This window comes from Balaenoptera ricei, chromosome 1 (genome assembly GCF_028023285.1).
Source record: "Balaenoptera ricei isolate mBalRic1 chromosome 1, mBalRic1.hap2, whole genome shotgun sequence".
In the NCBI taxonomy this organism is placed as follows: Eukaryota; Metazoa; Chordata; class Mammalia; order Artiodactyla; family Balaenopteridae; genus Balaenoptera; species Balaenoptera ricei.
The window spans coordinates 18,315,521-18,325,036 of NC_082639.1; positions in this window are offsets into that span (position 1 = coordinate 18,315,521).

Below are 9,516 nucleotides of genomic sequence, written 5' to 3' on the forward strand. Positions count from 1 at the left end.
GGATACTCTCTCCATCCCAAGGTCAGCTGATTAGCAACCTTAATTCTATCTGTGATTATAAATTCCCCTTGCTATGTAATATAACATATTCATAGGCTCTGGGGATTAGGACATGGACATCTTTGGAAGGCCATTACTCTGTCTACCACAGTGATAAGTAAGAAAACAAGTGTTGTTGGGCAATGACATACTGGGACTTCGAGCCATGAGCACACCTGTGCTCAAAAACCTACATGGCTCCCACTGCCTCCAGGAAAAGGGCCAGACTTCTCAGCCTGGCAGGCAAGGCCTTTCATGAACTGGCCTCCATCCCATTTGTGAACAGGCACTTTCTGGTCTCCTTGCCTCTGCTCTACCTGAAAGGCCTTTTCTTCCAGTTATGATCATTAAAGTCCTTCCATTCATCATCGCCAAGTTCAAATCTCATCTTTTCCATGAAACCTCTTCAGAACCCCCAGAACGACTCTCCCTCCTCTGACACTATTACAGAATGTCTGGACTGGAGTTATTTGTGTATGTCCCGGTTTGGGTTGGTCCCCATCTGACTGTGGGCAGCTGAAGTACAGAGACTACTGTAGCAACGGCCTGTGGTTCTCACACTTGAGTGTGCATCAGAATCACCTGGAGGGCTTGTTAAAATACAGGCTTCAGGGCCCAACATCCAGAATTTCAGATTGAGTAGATCTGCAGTGGGACCTGGTAATCTGCATTTCTAACAAGTGCCCAGGTGACCCTGATGCTGTTGGTCTGGGGAACACACTTCAAGGACCACAAGCATGGAAGTTGAGGTGATGGCATGAGGCTAGACTTGGATCTCAGCTCTGCCTTTCATTGCATGACTTTGGATACATCCCTTGCTCTCTCCAAGCTGCTCGCTCATCTCTAAAAGGATTCCACGCATTTGGATTCCCTCCCTACCCCATTGGGTTGATGTAAGGAGTAACAGGCTTAGGACAGTGCTATGCACCTTTCTGGTACTGAGTAAATGGCATAGAGCTCTATGTCTATAATTTCCCTCTCCCTGTATTTTGGCTTCCTAGTGGGTGTTCAATAAAAACTTGTGAGTTAGTTTTAGGGAAAACTACTGACTTGGACCCTGATGAAAAATGTCGGCAAAATGAGAAGAGCTAAAATAGCCAAGTTGCATATGTCTGGGTCAAAGGAATGCTAATTACCTTCACACTGGGGAGCATTTTCCTTCCATGACTAGTGACCACACAGTACAATAACAATCATGTGTATCATCACAACGGACTGCAGATCAACTGTGTTCTAAGTTCATGGGCATTTATCCAACAAATGCTTCCCCAGCACGTCCAAGGAGCCAGCCTGGTGCCCACTGGCTTGGCTCAGGGGATGCACTGCCTGGAGAAGAAGACTCCTTGTGGCTGGGACATTGCCTTCAAGCTTCCCTGAGGACCTGTTCCCTTAGGATGCCAAACACACACACTCACACACACACAAACACACACACACACACACACACACACACACAACCACACACACACACACAACCATGCTTCTTTTGCTGCTCCTGGAGCAGAGCATCTTCTCCCGACTTACATTTGTCGGACAGAAGTCTTGATCTTCATGGGCAAAGGGCTGTGTCTGTTTCCCCAGCATCTAGCATTGTTCACACACAGGAAACGTCCAAGGTCAGAATGCAACCCCCACAAGGCCAGTCAGGAGACTGGGCACATGATGGTTAAGACCATGAGTCTTGGAGTTCAGTTGACCAGATTCCAGTCCCATCCCATTTTCTCCCTTGCCTCACCCTAGTCACAATCCTGTCTACTACATCTAGCTGTGTGACCTCAGGCAAGTAACTTCATCTCCCTGAGCCTCACTGGGGATAATAATACCTATTCTATAAGGTTTTGGGGAGATAAAACAAAACCGGTCCTGAATGGTCTCCATAGGGAGAGTTGTTTTCCCAATTTCGGCTTTTGGCAGAGTGGCCACCAGAGGGCAGTGGTCCCCATGCTGGGAAAATAACCTGCCTGGTGATCTGTGATTCCTTTGAAGGAACACACACACACACGCACATCTGCACACGCGTACACCAGGAGGGTATGTGGCCTTGATTGGGTCAACACAGCCCCTGGCCAACAGATGAGCACCCTTCTGGTCACTCTCCTCTGTGGTCACTTGAGGATTGGCATGAGCCTGAGACCAGTGTATCGGCATTTACTGGGACATTCTGTTCTTTATACCCTAACCATAGGGCCACCTGGCCTTTTCCAAAGTGGTTCCTTCTGCTTGCTCTGCAGCCTTTCCCCCCCTCTTTGCTTTGGCAAATGTCCTATTCAGGTCCATCCCACCATGCCCTCTCTGAGCTCATTCTTCCATAGATGGGTCCATCTAGGTTCCCAAAACACTCTATTGCCTCCTTAATGGTAGCATTTAGAACACACATTAAATTACTTATGTCCAGTTTAACTGGAGGTTAAGAGTAAGGACTCTTGGGGACCTGCAGCCTGGGTTCTGTCACTTACTGTGTAACTGTGTGCACATTACCTAACCTCTCCTAAGTCTCAGTTTCCTCATTTGTAAAATGGGGCTAATAAAAATATTCAGCACATAGGGTTTTCCTGAAAACTACACAATATTATGAATGCAAAGCCCTGGTTTGATGAACAAATGAATGAGTGAGTGAGTGAATGCCTATTAAAACCCATGGAGTTGTGAAAACTATAAAACATTGATAAGGGATATTGAAGATGATTCAAAGAAATGGAAAGATATCCCATGCTCTTGTGTTGGAAGAATTAATATTGATAAATATTAATACTACCCAGAGCAATTTACAGATTTAATGCAATCTCTATCAAAATACCTATGACATTTCCCACAGAATTAGAACAAATAATCCTAAAATTTATATGGAACCACAAAGGACCCAGAACTGCCAAAGCAATCCTGAGGAAAAAGAACAAAGCTGGAGGCATAACCCTTCCAGTCTTCAGACTATACTACAAAGCTACAGTAATCAAAACAGCTTGGTATTATGGCCAAAAGCTACATGAAAAGATGCTCAATATATACACATAACTGAATCACTTTTTTGTACACCTGAAACTAACACTACACTGTAGATCAGCTATACTTAAAAAAGAAACAAACAAACAAAATAAACCAGCATGGTATTGGCACAAAAACAGACACATAGATCATTGGAACAGAATAGAGAGGCCAGAAATAAACCCATACACCTATGATCAATCAATCTGCAACAAAGGAGGCAAAAATATACAATGGAGAAAAGACAGTCTCTTCAGCAAGTGGTGTTGGGAAAGCTGTACAGCTACATGTAAATCAATGAAATTAGAACACTCCCTCACACGATATACAAAAATAAACTCAAAATGGTTTAAAGAGCTAAATATGGGACTTCCTTGGTGGTCCAGTGGTAAAGCATCCACCTTTCAATGCAGGGGACGTGGGTTCAATCCCTGGTCAGGGAACTAAGATCCCACATGCCGTGGGGCAAATAAGCCCGTGCGCCACAACTACTGAGCTCATGTGCCTCAACAAGAGAGCCTGCGTGCTGCACCCTACAGAGCCCATACGCTCTGGACCCACGCACCACAACTAGAGAGAGAAAAAAACCCTCACGCCATAACTAGAGAGAAGCCCACATGTCGCAACGAAGAGCACACGCTCTGCAACGAGAGATCCTGCATGCCTCAATGAAGATCCCGCGTGCTGCAACTAAGACCCGACGCAGCCAAAAAAAAAAAAAAAATATATATATATATATATATATATATATATATATATATATATACACATATATATATATATATATATAGAGAGAGAGAGAGAGAGAGGGAGAGAGAGAGAGAGAGAGAGAGACACATGATACCATAAAACTCCTAGAAGAGAACATAGGCAAACATTCTCGGACATAAATCATAGCAATATTTTCTTACATCAGTCTCCCAAGGCAAAATAAATAAAAGCAAAAACAAACAAATGGAACCTAATCAAACTTAAAAACTTTTGCACAGCAAAGGAAACTATCAACAAAACAAAAAGACAACCTATGCAATGGGAGAAAATACTTGCAAAAGATGTGACTGACAAGGGGTTAATATCCAAAATATACAAACAGCTCATACAACTTAATATAAAAAAAACCCAAACAACCCAATTTAAAAAACGGGCAGAAGACCTAAATAGACTTTTCTCCAAAGAAGACATACGGATGGCCATCAGGCGCATGAAAAGATGCTCAACATCACTAATTAGAGAAATGCAAATCAAAACCACAGTGAGATATCACCTCACACTGGTCAGAATGGTCATCATCAAAAAGTCTACAAATAATAAATGCTGGAGAGGGTGTGGAGAAAAGGAAACCCTCCTACACTGTTGGTGGGAATATAACTTGGTAAAGCCACGATGGAGAACAGTGTGGAGGTTCCTTAAAAAACTAAAAATAGAGCTACCATATGATCCAGCAATCCCATTCCTGGGCATATATCTGGAAAAGATGAAAACTCTAATTCAAAAAGAAACATGCACCCCAATGTTCATAGCAGCACTATTCACAATAGCCAAGACATGGAAACAACCCAAGTGCCCATCAACAGATTATTGGTTTAAGAAGATGTGGTATATACGCACAATGGAATATTACTCAGCCATAAAAAAGAATGAAATATTGCCATTTGCAGCAACATGGATGGACCTAGAGAATATTATACTTAGTGAAGTAAGTCAGACAAAGACAAATATTATATGATATCACTTATATGTGGAATCTAAAAGATAGTACAAATGAATCTATACACAAAACAGAAACAGACTCACAGATATAGAAAACAAACTTATGGTTACCAAAGGGGAAAGGGAGGTGGGGAGGGATAAATTAGGAGTAAACAAACAAACAAACCCCATGGAGCTGTAAGCTTCTCACGGGTAGGAAGTTTTCTTTCTTTTTTATATTGTGTAATGCCTGAAACCCAGTGTGGGCACGTTACTAGTGCAATGGTTCTCAAAGTAGTGTCCTCCCTGACCAGCAGCCTCAGCATTACCTTGGAGCTTGTCAGAAATGCACATTTTTAGGTCCCACCCCTGACCTACTGACTCAGAAACTCTGGAGATGGGGCCCAGTAATTTGTGCTTTAATTAGCCCTCCATGTGATTCTGATGTGTGCTAAAGTTTGTGATCCACTGGCCTAGAACATAGAGGCTCAGAAGTGTTTCTTTAAATGGATGTACCAACCTATAAAATATGTGATTTGAATTAGAATAGGCTGTAAGCTCCATGAAGGCAGCAGGGGCCATGGTTTCCCTAGCACCTAGCAGATGCAGGCACATAGTAGGTGCTCAAAAAATGTTTGTAAAACAAATAAGTGAAAATCCCTTCCAGTTCTTTTTGTGGTTCTAAGTATCTTAAACTTTCCAAATTTCAGTTTTATTACCTGTCCTCTCTCCCAGGATTGATGGAAGGATCAAGAGGCAAATGAAATATATGAATATACATAACAAAATAGTATTGTCATACTGCTAAGCCCCATCAGAAATTCTCCTTTAGAACCCCCTGAGAGGTCTGGGCTTCTATCCCTGCTCTAATCTAGAACCTCAGTCACCTTAAGAGTTCTGTGTGCAGACACACACCTGCCAGGCCTTGTCCATTCATGGAAAGAGGAAGCCAACTCCTAAAGCAGGTCAACACTCTTGACAAGGAATTAGCAGTAGTTATGACCCTACCCTGGCACCCTGGCAGAGTACACTGTAGTTAATTGCATGGGTTTTGAGCCGTCAGATCTGGGCTTTTTTCTCCCTCTTGTCCTATTGCTTTGTCCAGGATCACCAGCATGATGTTGAGTTGTAGGTGTCCTGGTCTTGTTTCTAAGGTTTTACTCTTAAGTATGATATTTGCTGTGGAATAGTAATTACTGTGTATTCTGATTTACCTATCGGGTTTCTAAAAATCATAAATGAGTGTTGAATTTTTCCAGTGCTTTTCCTGTATCTATGGAGATGATTACATGGGTTTTTCCTTTAGTTTGTTAACATGGGGATTGCATAGATTGCTTTCTTTCCATTTTTGAGGGCAGGAGTTTGTGTTATGCGTGGTGTCAGAACAGCACCCAGCACTTAATAGGCACCTAAATATGTTTGCTGAATAAATAAACGAGGAACAGATTCCTAGGAAAACTTCCAAAAAAAGTAGCATTTCTAGCTCATATTCTACACATAAGAAAAGCTTGGAGTTTTGCAGCAAATGTGCTGACAACGTGTTTGCATGCCTGGGGTCAATCCAAGTTGGCTGTGATTTATTTTTATTTTGCAAGGCTATATTTAACTGGCTAATATGTATTTAGGATTTGTGTCTCTACGTTTGAGAGAATTCCTCTGGCATTTTCTTTTCTTGCATTGTCCTTGTCTGGTTTGGGGATCAAGGTTATCCTAGCCTCATGAAACACATTAAATGACTTTTGTTTCTCATTCTCTGAAAAATGTGTAAGTTCAAGATTAAGGTTTAATAAAACTTGTAAACTCCATCTGGCTCTGGTATCATTTGGAGTCAGAAACTCCTGAATGCCCATTCAAGCTAGTTAACGATTTGTATTTCTTCTTGAGCCAGTTTGGGTAAATTTATTATTTTCTAGAAAATTTTCCCTTTCACATACATTTTCAGCTCTGCCTCTCATTGGCTGTGTTATCTGGGAACTCTTTTTTTTTTAAACAACTTTATTGAGGTATATTTTACATAATCTAAATTTCACCTATTTCGGGTGTACAGTGCATTGATATCTAGAAATTGTATCAAGTAACTACAACTATTACCATAAATTTTCATGTCCCTATGTCCACTTGTAAAACAATAGATTTATTGAGATATAATTCATATACCATACAATTCAACTACTTAAAGTATACAATTCAGCGGTTTTTAGGGTATTCATGGAGTTGTGCAATCATCACCACACCGATTTTAGAATATTTCCATTGCCCCTTCTCAAACCCCTGTACATTAGCAGTCATTCCTCTTCCTCCTTCCTCCAAAGCCTTAAGCAACCACTAATCTACTTTCAGTCTCTAGATAGGCCTACTCTGGACATTTCATATAAATGAAATAATATCCTATGTTGTCATTTGTGTCTGGCTTCTTTCATTTAGCATGTTTTCAAGGTTCATTCATGTTGTAGCATATATCAGTAGTTCATGTCTTTTTATTTGCTAAATAATGTTCCATTACTATATGAATATACTATATTTTATTTATCCATTCATCAATTGATAGACATTTGAGTTGTTGCACTCTTGGATTATTACGAATAATGCTGCAATGAACATTTGTGCACAAGTTTTTGTGTGAATATATTTTCAATTCTCTTGGGTATATATGGGGTGGAATTACTTCGGTTGCATGGTGGTTTTATGTTTAAACTTTTGAGGAACTGCCAAACTTTTTCCCAAAGTGGTTGTAGTATTTTACATTCCCACTAGCAGTGTACAAGAGTTCCAATTTCTCCACATCCTCACTGGAGCTTTGTTATTATCTGTCTTTTTGATTATTGCCATCCTAGTAGGTATGAGGTATCTCTTAGTTTTGATGTGCATCTCCCTGAAGGGTGGTTAATGATGTTGTGAATCTTTTCATGCACTTAATGGCCATTTGTATATCTTCTTTGGAGAAAAGTCTATTCGTATCCTTTGTACAGTTTTTTTTAGTTTGGTGATATATATATTTATTATTAAGTTGTAAGAGTTCATTCTATATTCTGGATACAAGTCCCTAATTAGATATATGATTTACAAATATTTTCTCCCATCCTGTAGGTTGTCTTTTCACTTTCTTGATGATATCCTTTTCAACAAAAAAAGTTCTAAAGTTTGATAAAGTCAAATTTGTCTATTTTTTTTATTTTGTTGCTTGTGCTTCTGGTGTCATATCTAAGAAATTATTGCCTAATCCAAGGCCATGAAGATTTATGCCTATGCTTTTTTCTAGGCATTTTATAGTTTTAGCCCTTATATTTAGGTCTTTGAGTTAAATTTTGTAGATGGTATGTGTTAGGGGTTCAACTTCATTCCTTTGCATATGGATATCCAGTTGTCCCAGAACCGTTTGTTGAAAAAATTATTCTTTCCCCAATGAGTTGTCTTGGCATCCTTGGCAACAATCAATTGACTGTGAATGTGAGGGCTTATTTCTGGACACTAAATTCTATTCCATTCATCTATATGTCTATCCTTATGCTTATATTGACTACTGTAGCTTTGTAATAAGCCTTGAAATTGGGAAGTGTGAGTCCTCCAACGCTGTTTTTTTTTTCTTTTTTGAGATTGTTTTGGCTATTCTGGGTCCCTTGGATTTCCATGTTAATTTTAGGATCAGCTTATTGATTTCTGCCAAGAAACCAGCTAGAATTTTGATGGAGCCTGGGTTGAATTTATAAATCAATTTAGGGAATATTGCCATCTTAACAATATTAAGTCTTCCAATCCATTAACATGAGATGTCTTTTTACTTATTTAGATATTCTTTAATTTCTGTCAACAATGCTTTGTAATTTTCAGAACATAAGTTTTGTACTGCTTTTATTATATTTATTCCCAAGTATTTCATTATTCTTGATGCTATTCTAAATGAAATTGCTTTCTTAATTTTGTTTTTTGCATTGTACACTACTAGTGTATAGAAATATAACTTATTTTTGTATGCTGATTTTGTATCCTACAACCTTACTGAACTCATTTATTAGTTTTATATTTTTTAATGGATTCCTTAGGATTTTCTATACACAAGATCATGTTATCTGCAAATAAAGCTAGTTTTTCTTCTTTCCAATCTGGGTGCCTTTTATTTTCTTGCCTAATTGTCCTGGCTAGAACTTCCAGTACGATGTTGAATAGAAATGGAGGGAGTAGACATCCTTGTCTTGTTTCTGATCTATGGGAAAATGCATTCAGTATTTCACAATGAAGTCTGGTGCTAGCTGTGGGTTCTTCATAGATGTTTTTTATCAGATTGAGAAAGTTTCCTTCTATTCCTAGTGTGCTGAGTTTTTTTTTTTTTTTTTTAATCATGAAGGGGTGTGGAATTTAGTTAAATGTTTTTTTCTGCACCTATAGAGATGATCATTTTCGACCTTTATTCTATTGATATGGTGTATTCCATTAACTGATTTTCAGATTTTAAACCAACCTTGCCTTCCTGGGATAAATCCCATGGTATATAATCCTTATTTATATGTTGATAAATTTGGTTTGCTAGTATTTTGTTGAGGATTTTTGCATTTCTATTCAGAAGAGCCCTCGTGCCCATTTACAGTTCATCTCATTCCCACCTCCAGTCTTAGGCAACCACCAGTTTACTTTTTGTCTCTACAGATTTGCCTATTCTGGACATTTCATACAAATGGAATTAACAATAGGTGCTCTTTTGTGACTAGCTTCTTTCACTTAGCGTATTGTTTTTGAAGACAATCTCATCCATATTGCATCAGTACTTCATTCCTTTTTGTGGCTGAATACTATTCCTTTGTCTAGATCAAA